Below are 19,175 nucleotides of genomic sequence, written 5' to 3' on the forward strand. Positions count from 1 at the left end.
GAAATAAATTGGCGTTATTTTCAGCTCCCCTACCCCACTAAACTAAGAAGCATTTACTTGTTTCAGGGAATAAATGAGGAAGGGGAGAACCATACTGACCATCTTGATTGACCAGGCAAGCAAGCAAGCAAGCAAGCAAGCAAGCAAGCAAGCAAGCACCATTTCCCTTTTCATCTGAACTGGGAAACAACAGTTACCACTTTCAGAACAGGCCAGGAAATTAAATTCATTTCCAACCACACATTTATATCCTGGCCTGTTCCAAAATTGGAGACCACAGTCCCAGAAACTACCTATCAGATGGTACCCTTCACAAGGTTATGAATACCCGCTGTGCTGTATGGAAACCAATAATGATGGAAAATAGCGAACAAACAAACATCAGTTTATTATTTATATTTATCAGATAAATTACTGACCTTAATTGCTCTGACATGGTATAGGAAGATGGTGGGGTGGGGTAACTCTTAAGAAGACCAGGGAAAAGAAGGAGGAAATTAAGAGGAAAGAAAGATCTCCACATGAAAGAATAGGACAGCATCAGAAGCCATTGGAAGACACCCAAAATGAGACTGGGGTCCACTGCTTGCCTGTTTGTGCCGTATAAACCGAAACAGCTCCAATTGGGGCTTGGTTAATTATGGAAAATATATCCAGCTCCCCATCAGGCAGCCTTTATTGCAAAACAGAAATCATAGAAATGGACTTTGGGGTTTATGGAAATTGTGTTATGTTGGCTCAAGACCTGCATTGCTTAAAACCCACAACCCTTTAGGGGATTAGCTCACTCTCAGGTGGAAAATCTTACCTCGGTCACTTGGCTGTTCGCCACAGTTGAGAGCAGTAAAGATGTTGTGTGGGTGCCAACGGAAGGACATTGCAATGTTTGTGTGTCACTGACCTCTGTGGTCAGAAAGGGCAATGGAGATTCTTTTGTACATAGTCAGATGTTCCCAAACTTCACCTTGTTCCGGAAATACTGTTTTGCAATTCTCCAAAAACCTTATATATATGGTCTCCTTTTTCATAAAGGACCTCATCTGGGCTTCAAATCATCTTCTCACTACACCGCCAAAGCGAGATAGCATCAAGCCTCAGCCATGAAGATCCTTTACCTTCTCTTTGCTGTCTTCTTAGTCTTCATCCAAATAATTCCAGGTAAGAGATGGGTGGATAATTCCGAGGTACAGAGTCCAACAGTAGGTTTAGAGGTGATTCTATAAACTAGGCAGCATGGAGTCATTCAGCTGTGAATTACATGGTATTTAATAAATGTTTTTTTTTCATGTAAGTGTGCCTACAAAAGTAGAGAGCTACCACTCACTTCCTTGCAGCTGCAGGAACTGCAATCCTCAGATAAATTGGCTTACTGAGCCCATGTCAGTCCTGCTTGTACAAGGATATTTGTGCAATGTCTGTATATTTGCAAAGCTAAACAGGGTCCAGTATGGTTTCAAATTGGATTGGGGGGGGGCTACATGTTGACATTTCTGCATTACAGAGGGTTGGACGAGATGACAGTAAGAGTAGTTCTACAGTGGAATGGTCTCCCTCTGGAGGTTGTGGACTCTCCTTCCTTGGAGGTTTTAAGTAGAGGTTGGATGGCCATCTGTCCTAGATGCTTTAGCTCCGATTCCTGCATTTCAGGGGGTTGGACTGGCTGACCTTTGTGGTCTCCTTCAAACCCTACAATTCTTTGATTTTTATGGTCCATGAGGTCCGTTCCAACTCTACAATTTAACGAATCATTGATTGTATGTAAGCAAACCCCCATAAAAGGATATGGTTGCTAGAGACTTTCCCCAACAAAGGGACCTCAGATGTCCCTTTTGACACCTTCCAAGTCCACCAGTCCACCCGCTTCAGTTGTTATCATTATTAACTGAGGATATTTGTATGTGCTTTCTTTGGTTGAAGAGGCTGCATTTGGTTGTGTGCGAGGTTAGCATGGTCCAGTGAAGGCATCAGATTGGCTACGCACAGGGATTCATTAGTGAGGTTGAAGGGCTGGGGACCCGTCCTGCTGTCCCCTTGAACTCCAGAGAAAACAGGAAAGGAGGATTGGAAAGTGGTCCTAAGGCCTTGGCAAATTGCAGGTGTAATAATAAGCAGTGCTTCCAAGGATTTACAGGGTCCTAACATATCTATTGAGCTCCAGTTGATCAGTCCCAGCTCCTGCCAACCTAGCCATTCGAAAGCACGCCAAAAAAGTGCATGTAGATAAATAGGTACTGCTCTGGCAGGAAGGTAAATGGTGTTTCTGTGCACTGCTCTGGTTTTGCCAGAAGCGCCTTAGTCATGCTGGCCACATGACCCGGAAAAACTGTCTGCGGACAAATGCAGGCTTCCTTGGCCTGTAAAGCAAGATGAGCGTCGCACCCCCAGAGTTGTCTGCGACTGGACTTAACTGCCAGAGGTCCTTTACCTTTACCTTTTTTAACATATCAATAACATGAATGTCCTATATACATACAGAGATCATCCCCCTGTGCATCCTTATTATTAGTATTATTAATAATAACAATATCTTGGGTGGGGGGACATAAAATCATGGAGAGGAAGGGTGGAATGAAGTATCCTGGCACAGGGCATGGCCTCCTTCTGGAATCTTGAGCAGGAGCCAACCCACAACGCAACATTTTGTTGCAGGTCTCACTCAATTGGTAATTTATTAACAGCAGCTCTGAGGGCAGGGGAAACAAACTTTCTTCCTTTTAAGAGCATTAACAAGCCATGATCACAATTAAAAAGAAAGAAAGCAAAACAGGAACAGAAGTGCCTCCAGCACTAATGTGGTTTGCCCAGCTCAGGAGAGGGCAAGCGTCTTTCGGTGTGGAAGGACGAGGGTGTGAGACTAGGTATTGCAGGCCAGTAGCATTCGCAAAAAAGTTTTCTGCTCTGCCCCCTGCATCTCCCCTACTCAGCTCCTACAAGCCAACTCAGGAGGTTCTTTCCCTTTCTCTTTTTTTATTGTAATAGGAAGGGCTGGATATCCTGCAGATGATACCATGGAATGCAGGCTTGCACGAGGTTTCTGTAAATATGGACAATGCCCTCCTAGGACAGAACATACTGGGGGAACATGCCAAGACGGACGTCTACTGTGCTGCAAAAGGTAATGCAACTGTCACCAGGATGGTATCGGGCAGTGTGGTGGCAAGGTTAGCATAGTTGAGGCATACTGCTGGGGGCATCAGATTGGCTCCACCAGTGTGCCTGGATCACCCCAACCTTTCCACTGCCATGCCATCCCCTCTTGCTTTCCTGATCTGCAGCAGGGATCTTGCTGCCAGGAAACCAGGTTTTGGGCACTGCACCTTCCCACATGGGTCTTAATACAATCATGTTTTCAATTGGACCATTCCAACATTCTTTTCATTCATTCATTCATTCAATCAGTCAATCAATCAATCAATCAATCAATCAATCAATCAATATCTGTATCCTGCCTTTCTACCAATTTGTCACCAAATTGTGCTCAGGACAGCTATAAGCAGTAAGAGAGAACAAAGCATACAAGGTAACCATGGAAAACATCATTATCTATCAATAAATCCAATAAAAACAACAGTCAAACACAATGCAACATATTTACAAATGGGATAAGTTCAGATTATAAGGCCCAAGACATGCCTCAATAATAATAATTTAAAAATCCCTATCTTAGTACAAACATCTCAAAGCACTTTCTTGATTTAACATGGGGTACTACAGAGGGCACATTGAATGAGATAGCCTATTACTATCAAGTCAGCAGACATTTGATTTTTTGCCACCATACACTTGAATAGTTTGTGCTAAATAGCTTTAACTACCAAAAACGTGGCCTTAAAAAATCAGAGGATCCTGTGGCTCGACCTCTAATGCAGTACAAAGAGAGGCTGTCAGAACAGGAAATCCAGAGAGTCCGAACATGCTTGCAGAATTCTCTGAATCACAGACGGTGCTTTTATTCAATCTCAGCCCCACTAAATGAGCACTGAATGGTAGAAATGTGAATAATTGGTTGCTTTCCCCACATACACCTTCCCCTACGCTGCGTCCTCTTTTGGCTTGAGCTACATAATGTTGGGGGACGCGGGTGGCGCTGTGGGTAAAAGCCTCAGCGCCTAGGGCTTGCCGATCGAAAGGTCGGCGGTTCGAATCCCCGTGGCGGGGTGCGCTCCCGTTGCTCGGTCCCAGCGCCTGCCAACCTAGCAGTTCGAAAGCACCCCCGGGTGCAAGTAGATAAATAGGGACCGCTTACTGGCGGGAAGGTAAACGGCGTTTCCATGTGCTGCGCTGGCTCGCCAGATGCAGCTTTGTCACGCTGGCCACGTGACCCGGAAGTGTCTCCAGACAGCGCTGGCCCCTGGCCTCTTAAGTGAGATGGGCGCACAACCCTAGAGTCTGTCAAGACTGGCCCGTATGGGCAGGGGTACCTTTACCTTTTACATAATGTTGGATGCTGCTACTATTATGTCATGGTTCCTCTACAATTCTATGATTCTGTCTCCAGTCTGCTGCTGTAAAGGGTTGAAAACGTGGCTGTCTGACATATAAACCCCTTGTCACCAACTGTAATACTTGCAAGTCATTGCCATTCAATTCTCACATGAAAATGCTCCCTTTTATATACCTGCCAACCAAGTTTTCAATTCACACGTCTGACAAAGTGGGCTAGAGTCTGTGAAGTCCATTATACTGCAATCAATTATAGCTAGTCTCCAAGACTCCAGTTGTTGTTTTTCCTGCAAGAGACTATAACGTCTACCCCTCTGCAAATTCCTACTTCTAAGAACTCATCAATAGAATCCTATTCATTTGTACCCAGAAGTACAAATGAAGTCTGGACCAGGATGCCTGAAAAACTCCTTACTCCCATCGTCATTACCAATACAGACCACAATTGTGTGAGTCAATAATTAGATAAACTGTCCCAGTTAATATGAGATGAAGCATAACCATTACGTCACTGCCTTGTTTATTTTGTCCCATAAGGAGAGATTAGAATCAAGACAGCTCCTAATTGTAACTTTATCAGTATATCATTGTCTTGGGTTAGGTTGTACAGCTGTAGAGTGTGGGAATTGTAGAGACTTGCCATTTAAGAGTGTATCAGACAAAGTATGACCAGAGTTGGGTATTAATTATCTGTTTTTGCTTTCGGTAGTCCTTGGAGTCAATGAGCCAAGTACAGACTTCTCTGTCTACTTCTGAAATGGCTGAGATCAGCTTTGGAGTCAAGGGTGAAGAGCTGCTTATCTGAACTGCAAAGGATTTATGTGCTGGAGAAAATCGACCCCTTCCTCGATTCACACAGTTATGTACGCAACATTCTGGAAATGAAACAAATTCCCAATAGTTAATAAAAGGTTAAAAAAAAGGGATTTCTCTGCTGTGACATTGAAAACCAGTGGTGTTGATAGATGGATAAGAAAAATATTTTTTAATAATAATAATCTGTTTTTCTAGATTTATTAAAAGTTATGTATTAAATTGGGGAATATTTGTTATAAAAATACATAAAGTGAAATGTATTATCTATTGCCTTATGATATGCATTATAACATGCATATTTTAAAAGTCTACTCTAAACATCACTAATTTTGTTTTTATGTCCTTACCTCCCAGTCCCTCTCTTTCTCTGGCACTCTGCAAATACTATGTGGCATTGCCTTATATCTCATGTTAATTGTGATCCCTGTAGATCACCACAACCTCATATGGATCTTTGGACAGACACACTAGGGTAAAACGTCTTTGGTTATTGTGAATTCAAACATGCAATATGGTGTGTGTTATTTGCACTGATTGATCATTCTGTGTTTTTTCTCCTGCAAAACCTTAATAAAAAAAGTTCATCTTCAAGAGGACAATTTGAAGCATTTATTTTCTTTCTGTCTGTGGATCCACAAATAATGGCTTACTCTCTCCGTTTCTAATTCAAAACACTTATCCATCTCTTCCCCATTGCCAGTTCTCTCTCTTCGTAATACATAACTTATATGGATTGAAGTTGACTAACCTTTATCAAGCCAATGGCCACATTGATCCATAGCCAGCCCTCTGAGGCCCACATTTCAAAGGGAGCATGGCAAGAAATGCTGCTCTGAAGGTTGCCTTCCAAAAGAGTTTCTCAAGCAGTTATTTCTCTCTCCCTCTCCACCCCCTCACACACACACCCCTTCCAAGTGTCCCTATTTTCCAGGGAGGGTCCCAGATTTACAGAAGCCATCCCAGAATGTCCAGTTGCAGAAAATGTGCTGGGGAGACCACACATTCAGGAAACAATGAAGAAATGCAAAAATATATTTTGCTTGGCTTTAGTTACAAAACCAAAAAGTCTTCTTACATTAGATCTATAAGTATGATCAATCCATTCACCAGGGTACTGAGAGAGGTACACGCTGCTCTTTATATACTATACCCAATTGCTGACACAGTTTAATTAACACAACTTAACAGCATCTGCTATACTGCTTCACAGCTGTAAAACTAGGTCATGATATTTACTCTGGCCTTTAAAGAGATACACATCTTGTGAAACAATAATGAACCTTAATATTTAAATAAACCATTCAACAAAGATGTCCCCATTTTCATTGGTGAAATATTGGAGGGTATAGTAGGATGCCCCTATTTTCATCAATGACAGGTTGGAGGGTGTGGAGTTATGTGACCCACTGAACCAAGGAGACAAGAAATTAGATAACCTTTGGAAGACATATGAAAGCAGCCCTGTATAGGGAAGGTTTTACTATACAGTGGTACCTCTGGATGTGAACAGGATCCGTTCCGGAGCCCCATTTGCATCCTGGGCAGAATGCAACCTGCGCCTGTGCATCTGCGCATGCGTGGGTTGCGATTCGCCACTTCTGCGCATGACGTCATTTTGAGCGTCTGCGCATGCGCGAGTGGCGAAACCCGGAAGTAACCCAATCCGTTACTTCTGTGTCGCCGTGAAACACAACCTGAAAGCGCTCAATCTGAAGTGACTTTAACCCGAGGTATGACTGTATGTTTTACTATATTTTTATATATGTTGGAAGCCACCCAGAGTGGCTGGGGCAACACAGTCAGATGGGCAGGGTATAAATAATGTAATAATAATAATAATAATAATAATAATAATAATAATAATAATAATAATAATATACCACCCTATGCCCCCAGGTCTCAGGGTGGTTTACAGAATAAGATCAAGATATAAAACCACAAAATACATAATAAAAATAAAAACAACAACCCAATAGCCTCCCTGCTCCCTGTACAAAAAAAATTAAATAAATAAAAAATCCACATTTTAAAAGGGCATAGTATGTAAATCAGATCAACCAAAGGCCTGGTTAAAAAGGAAAATTTTCGCCTGGCGCCTAAAGGTATATAATGAAGGCACCAGGCAAACTTCCCTTCCAGAGATGGGGAGCTACTGCAGAGAAGGCCCCGTTCTCATCTTGCCACCCTCCGGACCTCTCGAGGAGGAGGCACACAAAGGAGGGCCTCAGAAGATGATCTCAGGGTCCAGGTAGGTTCATATGGAAAGAGGCAGTCCTTGAGGTATTGTGGTCCTGAGCTGTTTAAGGCTTCATAGGTCAAAACCAGCACCTTGAATCAGTCCTGGAAATTAATTGGTAGCCAGTGCAGTTGGACCAGAATCAGTGTAATATACTCAAACCATCTTCCTCTGGTGAGCAACTGGGCTGCTGAATTCTGCACCAGCTAAAATTTCTGAACCGTCTTCAGAGGCAGCCCTATGTATAACGAGTTACATTAATCTAACCTTGACATCACCAGAGCACAGACAACAGTAGTTAGGCTATCCCTGTCCAGATAGGGGCGTAGCTGGCCCACCAGTCAAAGCTGATGGAAGGCACTCCAAGCCACTGAGGCCAACTGAGCTTCAAGTGACAAGAAAGGATCCAGGAGTACCCCCAAGCTACAAACTTGCTCCTTCAGAAGAAGTGTAACCCCATCAAGAGCAGGCCACCTCCAACCCATCTGGTCTACAGAACCCCCCAGTAACAGTGCCTCAGTCATATCTGGATTGAGCTTTAGTTTGTTGGCTCTCATCCAGTCCATTACCAAGGCAAGACACTGGTCCAGCACTTCCACTGCCTCACCTGAAGATGTAAAGGAGAAATAGAGCTGAGTGTCATCAGCATACTGCTGACAAAGTACTCCGAACCTCTGGATAACCCTACCCAGCAGATTCATGTAGATGTTAAACAACATGGGGGATAGGATTGAGATCTACAAACCCCACATTGAAGGTTCCATAAGGCTGAAAACCACTCCCCCAGTAATACCCCCTGGGAACAACCATCCAAGTAGTACTGGATGCAAAGCAGTGCCACCCATGCCTAGTTTGGAGAGTCGCTCCAGCAGGACACCATGATTGATGGTATCAAAAGCCGCTGAGAGGCCGAGAACAATTAACAGGGACATGTTTCCCTTGTCTGTCTCTCAACAGAGGTCATCATATAGGCAGAACTGTAACTACAAGAAAGAAGATTCCACCTAAACATTAGGAAGAACTTCCTGACAGTAAGAGCTGTTCGACAGTGGAATTTGCTGCCAAGGAGTGTGGTGGAGTCTCCTTCTTTGGAGGTCTTTAAGCAGAGGCTTGACAACCATATGTCGGGAGTGCACTGATGGTGTTTCCTGCTTGGCAGGGCGTTGGACTCGATGGCCCTTGTGGTCTCTTCCAACTCTAGGATTCTATGATTCTAGGTGATCTTGCACCCCTGGAAGAACCGTCCAGATTGTGCCCCCGAGCCATGGACAAATTAGCTCTTCTTTCTGCCTCTCCTCCAACCCCCCCTCCACCCGTTCAATTCACCCTCTATTAAAAACCATTTCTTATGATGCAATAATCAATTTTTATATTAATGGACATATTTTTTAGCTGATGTTGCACCACCCCCATCACCTGTGCCCCTGGCACGGGCCCATCTCACCACCCCCTAGCTACAGCCCTGCATACAGGTTGACCAAAGCGGTTTCTGTGCCAAAACCAGGCCTAAACCCTAATTGAATTGAATCCAGAAAACCAGATGATGATGATGATGATGATGATGATGATGATGATGATGATGGAATAAGACATCCCTATTTTGATTGGAAGTGGACGCGGGTGGCGCTGTGGGTAAAAGCCTCAGCGCCTAGGGCTTGCCGATCGAAAAGTCGGCGGTTCGAATCCCCACGGCGGGGTGCGCTCCCGTTGCTCGGTCCCAGCGCCTGCCAACCTAGCAGTTCGAAAGCACCTCCGGGTGCAAGTAGATAAATAGGGACCGCTTACTGGTGGGAAGGTAAACGGCGTTTCTGTGTGCGGCTCTGGCTCGCCAGATGCAGCTTTGTCACGCTGGCCACGTGACCCGGAAGTGTCTCTGGACAGCGCTGGCCCCCGGCCTCTTAAGTGAGATGGGCGCACAACCCTAGAGTCTGTCAAGACTGGCCCGTACGGGCAGGGGTACCTTTACCTTTATTTTGATTGGAGAAATGTTGAGGGGTATGGCCACACACATTTTGGGAGTGTCTTGGTGAGCAGGAATGTTTCTAAATTCATCCTGTACGTTAATAATGAAGGATACAGACACACTTCATCAAGGGAGGGCATCCCACAAATAGGATACAGGATGTACGTATATGGACACAGCACCCCCCAAAACATCAACCCCCTTTTCAAAGTGTCCTTTCTTCTCACCCCCCCCCCTCGCCACAACATTGAGCTAATGACCCAGAAGTATTTGTGAACACTCTGTAACCTGGAGTTCTGCTGAACTCACTTCTCTCTCAATGTCACTGCTACTTATTAACATATTAAATGGTTGCAATACCTGGAAAAAACCCAGCATATTTTATCCCACCTCCCTTTCCCTCCAATCCCAGGTCTTTGGTAGAAACTGCCCACTACCAGTTCAGAACAAGCTATATGAGTTCTAATACATTTTGTGACTCCTTGTGTCAATAGTTAAATAACTCAGGACATGAGTAGATTTATTGAGGGCTACCATTAGGAATGCTGAATGAGAAAGGTAATCCCATTTGGGTCAGGCCCTTCTCCAGATTTTGCAATGCTGACCAATACACAAGAACTGTGCCCCAAAATATGTATTTTACATGAAAGTTGCGTACAAAAATGCATAGTTTATGGATGAACGAATTGAAAAACATTGAAAAGTTTTATTCTGGTATAAAAACATGTTTGTTGCATGTAAAAAGTACATTTGAAATGCATGCAGTTTAAAATAAGGCCTTTCACGCACTATTTTAAAAAATTTCAATAAAATAAAATGCTAGAGTGCTGCATTTGGTTTTGTAAGCATTCGGCCTTCATGGGATAGCTTTAGAAATAGATGTGAAGGCAGGCCCTTCTCTAAATCTCACCACCCTCTCAGGAAGGCTTGGTGGGAACACAGGAAAGGGCCATCTGAGTTGGTGGTCATTACCATATCTTGAGGAAGTAAGTTCCATAGGAACATTTTAAAAAAACAACAACCCTGCAATGGGTAAGGCAAAATACCCAGGTATTCCTGCATCCTATTCCTCTAGTTGCCAACAACATCCCTATGAGATGCCATCAAGCAAGACAATAGGGCAGTAGCACTTTTCGGCTTGCATCCTATAGCAACTGCCATAGAGAAGAATATGGTCTCTGCCACTGGAGGTCATGTATAGTCATCATCAATAAGAATTAGAGCTCTACATCAGATCTGGCTGAATCCTGGACCCTGAACAGAACTGAATTGGTTCTGATCAACCCAGAATTCAACTAGATTGTGTTCATAGGTTGGAGTGCCCTTCTTGTGAACTGGAAGAAGACAACTGGAGGAGATGGACTTTGGTCTGAATCAGCAAGCCACCTCTGTTCTACTCCAATCCAAAGTCCTTTGTGGAAACAGCCCACCAACAACTAAAGAATGGAAAAAAACACCATGTTGCGTAATTGTGACATTTTGGCCACCTTATGTATCCAAAGGGTGTGTGTGTGTAATTTTGTAATACGCTTGAATACCTCTTTAATTTGTAACTCTCAGTGGATTATTAACCCCCCTTTTCCTCTTGGGTCCCACACCAACTTCATAAATAGCCAGCTCCTCAGTTGCCAAATTCTACTTGACCTGACTTTCAGATTCCTGTCTCTAGCAAGAATTGCATTGAGCTTCAGCCATGAAGACCCTTTTCCTTATCTTTGCCATTGTTCTGATTTCATCCCAAGCTGTACCAGGTAAGAAGACCCATAGGGTCTCTATGAGAAATAGAGCTCAAAGCGAATTTGCTTGGTAGATGACTGCTATTTATCAGCAGCCTTGGGAAGTGGTGGGTGTTTTGGTTTACAGAAGTGTTTGTGCATGTATGTGTCTTCCCAGTGAGAAGGGAATTTAAGGATGACCTCTGGCTCTGGACCTCTTTCTTCATTGTGAGAGAGCACTACAGGCCGATAGTGTCTTTGCAATGTACGCTTGTTTATAAATATACAAGCAGAGCATATTGAGAGCAAGGCAGCTCCTGAAGCTGATAGCACAACCACCAATCCTGAATTGAGTTCCCAAAGAAAATCCTTTTCTGTCACCAACCCACACTCAGCACTGCTAGAAGGCAACTTGGTTAGCTAAATCAAGCCATGTTCCCTACTCTGTGTTCAACTATTCTTCCCAAATTGATTGAAGGTACATAAGTAAAGGTAAAAGGACAGGGGTCCTGACCATTAGGTCTAGTCGTGACCGACTCTGGGGTTGCGGCACTCATCTCACTTTATTGGCCAAGGGAGCCGGCGTACAGCTTCCGTGTCATGTGGCCAGCATGACTAAGCCGCTTCTGGTGAACCAGAGCAGCACACAGAAACGCCATTTACCTTCCCGCTGGAGTGGTACTTATTTATCTACTTGCACTTTGACGTGCTTTCGAACTGCTAGGTTGGCAGGAGCAGGGACCGAGCAACGGGAGCTCACCCTGTCACGGGGATTCAAACCGCCGACCTTCTAGGCTCTGTGGTTTAACCCACAGCACCACCCGTGTTGGCAAGCAAGAAAGGGTTTTTTCTCGGGGGCGGGGGGATGGGGTCACAAAATTATAGGGACAGACCAGTTCTAATGATCAAAGCATTGGAACGATAAAAATGTGCCTGCCTCTAATAAAAGAGAGTGCATCTTTGTAAGTTGACACCAGTAACTTTTTAAACTAGTGAATCTATCACACGACTGACTTCTTATAGCAACTGGCATAGAATAAACCAATGACTTTATTATGGCATCTTTTCATGCAGGCATTGAGATGAGATTTGTCTGTTTGACTCCTGTTACACTGTTTTATTGGCTGGAAATGTTAAATTGATGTGTTTTAAATGCAGCTTTATGGATGGTTGTTGACTATGTTAGATTTCACTTTTGGTATTTCCCAGCCCGAGTCAAGCACTATTTATGCCACATAACCTCTCGACAAATGACAGCCAATCAATCAATAAGGTGATGTTTGTTGTTTCCTAGGCTTGGAAATAGGTCTGAGGTGAGGATAGGAATGGAAGGAATGACTGCTGATGTCATAAAGACATTTATATCTTGCTAAAGCTGGGGAAAGGGGTACCTTTATGTAGTTTGCCCCTTCCAGCTACACAATTGTATAGGAAGTGGTATTTGGGAGACTCTTGGGGGAAAGGCTACAGTTTCACCAAGCACAGACGTTATCTTTCCAGAAGAAACTCTCCAACTTGTGCCAAAAACAAAACAAAACAAAAATCAGGAGGTGGACATGTCCAAAAGCAAGGGTGGAGGAACCCATCCTCTAGAGAACCACAAAGGGAGACTTCCTACCACCCATGTTGGTTTTTGTACCAATAGCTCTGTTCCTTTGATGTAATACAGTAGCTTCCTTCAGATTGACTCGGGGGAAAACCTGACTTTTCCTTCTTCTATTTCTGGAAAAACTCCATTCATTTCAAAGGTGATTTTGCTATAATATGCTCAGATCTATTGGGAAACATTCGATGCAAGTAATTTTACCCCTTTCCCCTTTTATGGTGGGGTTTTTTTTGGAGGAGGGGGGCAATAAATGATCACCAGTGTTTGTTTGTTTTTCTCCTGAGACAAACAGGGACATGTTTGCTTCTGCATGGTTCTTTTCTCGGTTGACATTTCAGTTTATTATGCAAACTCGTTTATTGCAGCGGGGAATTGGGCTCAGTCCATAGGCTGCCTTGTTTTTCCTTTTTCATCATGAGCACTTCTCACGGATGGAATCTTTTTGTTTTGTGATATACAGGGGATGCCCAGGCGCCTGAGGATACAATTGCATGTGGCCGCGGTGGTGGTGGCTGTCAAGTTGGGGCTTGCAGACCCGGTTTCCAGAATGTGGGGACCTGCAAAGGAGGAACCATGTCCTGCTGCAGATGGTAAGTGAAGCCCCTGTATATGACATTTTTGCTGAGTTAGAGTAGCCAAAAAGAGAAGGCACCAGAAAGGAGGACATAGATATGAATGAAAAATTATGTGTACAGATGCAAACTTAGAAATAATAGACTAGCATTTAAACAGACACACAATACATCTCGCCATTGTGGGGAAGACTATGGCTAGGGGAGGTGCCTTCTCAGTCTGCTGTTCAAATGCTAAGCTGCTGTAGATGAGCAACTTCAAGGTCCTCACTGCTCTCCATTCTTACGGGCTTGTGGGCTTGGACCAGAAAGCCCTCCAGAGAAAGGACTTATTCAAATAGAGCAGAGGTGGGGAGACTTCAGACCTTGAGTGTGGCAGCCCCAGGCCTCACTATATGGACTTTGGACCAAGTCTTGGACCAAGACTGTATGGACTTTGGACCACGTCTTGGACCAAGACCCCATCCCAGGCCACACGTCTTACCACCCCTCCTCAAGTGCTTCTGCCTGGCTGAAATCTGGCCTTGAACTGTAGTACAGTGGTACCTCAGGTTACAGATGCTTCGGGTTACAGACTCCACTAACCCAGAAATAATAAGAACTTTACTTCAGAATGAGAACAGAAATCGCGCAGTGGCGGTACAGTGGCAGCAGGAGGCCCCATTAGTGGTACCTCAGGTTAAGAACAGTTTCAGGTTAAGAACGGACCTCCGGAACGAATTAAGTTCTTAACCAGAGGTACCACTGTATGTCTGTTTCTTGCCTCAATGGAGAATGGAAAGATGTGTGTGCACAGGAACCTCTGGTTTGTGTGTAGCTGGGATGTACACATACATATAGTGCAAAGGTGGGGTACACATCCATATCTCCATCCACTTTTGTTTCTGGCTCTGTCCACCAGTGGCATGTTATCCCTAGAATGTTTCCAATGAAGGCATGAGGTCTTTGGGCAGAAAGATATTGTCTGCCCTTGAAACAGACTCTTCTGACAGCACTTCCAATGGATAATTGTCATCTGTGGTCCTGCACAGTTTTAGCTTAAGCAACATGTAAGAAAGTATTGCTGAGAATGTCCCTAGGGTTTGGGTGTGGCATAATCATTTAAATAAAGTTGGACAAGGGTTTCCCCCCCTCATATTTCCTGTGCCAGGGGTGAGGAGCCACTGGCCCATGGGCCTGATGACTCCTCTGGGCTTTGCCCATGCAGCCTTCCCTTCCTCTTCCCTTCTATACCTTCCAACATGTTGAATGGAGGATCCTCAATACCATGTTCCAGGGCCATATTTCTGTGTGAGTGACGTGACCTGCATGGAATACCCTCCCGCCAGATGTCAAGGAAATAAGCAACTACAGTGCTACCTTGGTTCTCAAACTTAATCCATTGTCGAAGTCTGTTCCACAACCAAAGCGTTCCAAAACCAAGACTTTTGAAAACAACCCCTAAAACAGCAATTTAACATTGAATTTTACTATCTAACGAGACCATTGATCCATAAAATGAAAGCAATAAACAATGTACTGCATTTTAAAATAAATCAGTATTGTAGATGATAAAAATCAAAATTATTATTATTATTTTTTAACCTGCATTGATGATAGTCACTGTTTGGATGGGAGTTTTTTATCCATTTTCACAGTCACACAATCAATCAATCAGTAGCTGAACTGGGTTCCACACAGTCAAAAAAACCCAACAAATTAACCGAAAAAGTCTCAAAAACAAAATCGCAAAATAAATAGCAAAAACAAAAAGCGCCAAACTTAATCTGCTCCGGAAGTCCGTTTGACTTTCAAAATGTTTGAAAACCAAGGCACAGCTTCTGATTGGTGCAGGTGCCCCAGAAACAATAGCCGACAGCTGCATCGGATGTTCGGCTTCCGAAAATCTTTCAAAACACTTACTTCTGGGTTTTTGGCATTTGAGAACCAAGGCGTTTGAGAACCAAGGTACCACTGTATCTGACTTTTAGAAGACATCTGAAGGCAGTCCTGTTTAGGGAATTTTTTAATGTTTGAAGTTTTATTGTGTTTTTAATATTCTGTTGGAAGCTGCCCAGAGTGGCTGGGGAAATCCAGTCAGATGGGCGGTGTATAATTATTATTATTATTATTAATGCTTATCATTCCAACCCCATTTACTTCAACAAGGCTTGTATGGCTAAAGTTGCTGGTGATTTGTGCTCCCTTTCTAAACTTTCTAAGCTTTCTAAATTTGACTTTCTTCTCTTTCCACAGGCCTCGCCCAGGAGCATAAGTTATCCGGCGAGATTTGAGTAGCACAAATGGCTCTGAAGGTTCCCAATCCTGGTACCTGGAGTGTTCACATGGAGTGCAAACCTTGGGAAAACCAGGGAATTTAATCTTTAAAAACACACAGCTGGTATTGCTAGTTAGGTTACAATGGCTTCCCTGTGCAATAAAGGTGAATAATACCTTTCTGCTCCTTGTTTCTGTTTTTCATCACTTAAAACACACTCATTATTTTGCCTGACGAATCTGGGATTGAGCATGTTCCACTTGGCTGGGCACAGTCTGGTTCAATTTACATTTCAAATTTTGCATTCCGCGTTATTCCAAGCTGCTTCAAGACCTTCGCAGTCAAAAGTGGGAAATGATTTTTAAAATAAATGAATAAATTTTTAAAAAGAGAAAAGAGAGATCATTTCCTATGCCTTGTTGATTTCACTGGGAGGGACTTGAGCATGTAATTAATCATCATATGGAAAGCCCTTTATCCCTGATCAAGCTAAGGGAGAGAGAGAGAGAGAGAGAGAGAGAGACTGTATATGGGTAAAGGATTGAAGCCCTCAGAAGTAGGATTTCCTGATAGATGTTTACTGGTCCAAGGTCAGGCTGTGAGCTTCACGGATTTGAACCCTGGTCTCCCAAGTGCTGGTCCAGCACCATTAACTGCTACAGTGTAATTTTTCTCACTGGGAATGGTAAAACTGAGAGTCCTAGTCCTTTTTCCAGTGGAGTGAAAAAATGCTCTACTGGGGCTCTGGAGTGCCCACACTGCTCCTGTTACAGTAAGAGAGGAGGAAGAAAATTGCAGCATAGGAGATGAGATTGGCAACTTATTTCATCATTGTTCAAACTGGATCTGTGCAAGAGTTGAATATCAGGTTGAATATTGGGGTGTATGAGCAATCCATCATGCCAAGATACAGAGATCCCCTTTTGGCTTACAGTAGCCTGCAGCGATTATTGATTTATTTATGTGTGACATGACTCTCTTCTGCCTTGGTTCAACACTGGAAATGTTTTGATGCTAGGATATGCTTTAAAAGGGTAAAGGTAAAGGACCCCTGACAATAAAGTCCAGTCGCAGACGACTCTGGGGTTGGAGCGCTCATCTTGCTTTACTGGCCAAGGGAGCCGGTGTTTGTCCACAGACAGTTTTTCTGTGTGATGTGGCCAGCATGACTAAGCCGCTTCTGGCGAAACCAGAGCAGCACATGGAAACACCGTTTGCCTTCCCGCCAGAGTGGTACCTATTTATCTACTTGCACTGGTGTGCTTTCAAACTGCTAGGTTGGCAGGAGCAGGGACCGAGCAACGGGAGCTCACCCCGTTGCGGGGATTCGAACCACCGACCTTCTGATTGGCAAGCCCAAGAGGCTCAGTGGTTTAAATCACAGCACCAGGCATGTCCCAGGATATGCTTTAGAAATAGGTAAAAAGACAGGATGTGGTGGGACCTACAAGGAAAAGGAAGTTCACAGAGGGGGAAGGGGCAAGATTTTATTAGGTCATTTGCTGCATCTTTCTCCGTAAAGCAAATTGAATACTGAAGGGTATGCAACACTTGCAGAAAGAAAGCCCCCTCAATGGGAAGGCACACTAGCCTGGGAACTTCCTCTCTGCCCAGAACATTGGAAGCTATACACCACACCTCCTCAACAGTATTTATAGGAACTCAAACACTGAGATCCTGCTCTGTTCCAGTAACAAGAAGCCGAAAGCACCAGCCTGAAGATGACGAGTGAGACCTCGTCGAAACGTCGCCTAGACACCCCAACTTTTACACGGGAAGACACCCGAGGACACCAAAACCTGCATTCCTGTACCCGTGAAAATCTACGAAAGCATATATATATATATATATATATATATATATATGCTTTCGTAGATTTTCGTAGATATATATATGGGGGGGGGGACAGGGAAGGCATGTTTGGATCAGGAAAACAGAGCACCAACTCAGCAATTACGAATTGTATTCAGTTTCCCCCATGTTCTGCATAGATGTATCGGAATGAATGGATATGGCCAGACAAACAAAGAATGGGAACAAAAGAACAACAAGAAGTCAGATAGCGTTTACTCAACTTCGTTTAATTTTATTACATGTAGGATTTTAAAAGAACATGGATAAAAAATCTCAGCCCTCCCCCCGTTGTTGTTTTTTGAAAGATACTTAAAGGGGGGGTTAATCATCATTATCATCATCTTTTATTTATATTCTGCCTTCCCTGGCCGAAGTCGGGCTCAGGGCGGCTACCATTGGTATAAAATCAAACAATAATTAAATTACCTTCTAAAAACAGGTCAAAATCAAATTGAAGTCTAATTAGATGGCTTTCTACGGGGTTGGTTAATTATAGGTGCGACATTTGTCTTCAGCCTCCTCACGCATTCTTACCTGAAAAGAAATGACAAACAAATGTTTAAAAAGGATTTTAATAAATTGTTTTAAATTTGCTTTGACACATTTGACTATGAGGGTATTAAAAACTCCAGATTTCATTGGAAGAAGGATTCTGGTTTTGACTCATTGTGTTTGCTGCCTTCATTGTATGCCTAGTCTAAGATTGCCAACCAGGTCTGGGAAAGGTATATCTTGCTCCTGATCCTCTCTTCTTGAGGTACTTCCCCTACAAAGAGTAGCCTCCATGTTTGCTACCTTTTCTGGGAGGGTTTGTTTTAGAAGCCAGACTTTGGTCTTCTTTGCCTTGCACATGACTGAGGCCTCATCTACTATATGCTCCCAGCAGTGCCAGATTTACGTATAAGTTAAACAAGCTATAGATTACGGCCCCACTCTCTTGGGGGCCCCAAAGAAATTAAAGGAAAAAATACATATTTTGTTATGTGCAAATGGCTTTACATAGCTATTAGGTCCATAAATTAAAGGTAAAGTGACTCCTGACCATTAGGTCCAGTTGTGGCCGACTCTGGGGTTGCGGCGCTCATGTCACTTTATTGGCCGAGGGAGCCAGCGTACAGCTTCTGGGTCATGTGGCCAGCATGACTAAGCCACTTCTGGTGAACCAGAGCAGCATACGGAAATGCCATTTACCTTCCCGCTGGAGCAGTACCTATTTATCTACTTGCACTTTGATGTGCTTTCGAACTGCTAGGTTGGCAGGAGCAGGGACCAAGCAACGGGAGTTCACCCCGTCATGGGGATTCGAACCGCCGACCTTCTGATCAGCAAGCCCTAGGCTCTGTGATTTAACCCACAGCGCCACCCGCATCCCTTAGGTCCATAAATTACCATATAGCATATATTCAACAACAAAAAACCAGCAACAATTTGTTGTTGACAAAAGACAGCCGGATTACCTTCAGTGGCTTAGGGCCTCATCAAACCTAAATCCAGCCCTGGCTCCCAGGGAGAGAGTTTGCCAGTGTGACTTCCTCATCTGTGCTGAATTCACCCCTCATCACTTCTTATTCCTTCTGTGCTTGTTCCTTTGATTGTATGTATGTTGTGTGTTTGTTGAATCTTTATTAGGCTTACTGGCTAATTCTTGAGTCTTCTTTAAGGTGTGTTGGCAATGGGCTCATTTATTTTGCTTCCAACATTGTAAAAAAAGAC

General features: G+C 43.7%; 1 long non-coding RNA gene across 1 annotated transcript; it reads right to left on the reverse strand.

The window, feature by feature from the left end:
- Positions 1–3,197: 3,197 nt before the first annotated feature.
- On the reverse strand, positions 3,198–3,922 carry LOC144327194 (uncharacterized). Its single transcript, XR_013392095.1, has 2 exons — positions 3,784–3,922; positions 3,198–3,736 (listed from the first exon to the last, which is right to left on the reverse strand). It is a non-coding gene; the product is annotated as an uncharacterized LOC144327194 (long non-coding RNA).
- Between the last annotated feature and the right edge of the window lie 15,253 nt (positions 3,923–19,175).

This window comes from Podarcis muralis, chromosome 3 (genome assembly GCF_964188315.1).
Source record: "Podarcis muralis chromosome 3, rPodMur119.hap1.1, whole genome shotgun sequence".
In the NCBI taxonomy this organism is placed as follows: Eukaryota; Metazoa; Chordata; class Lepidosauria; order Squamata; family Lacertidae; genus Podarcis; species Podarcis muralis.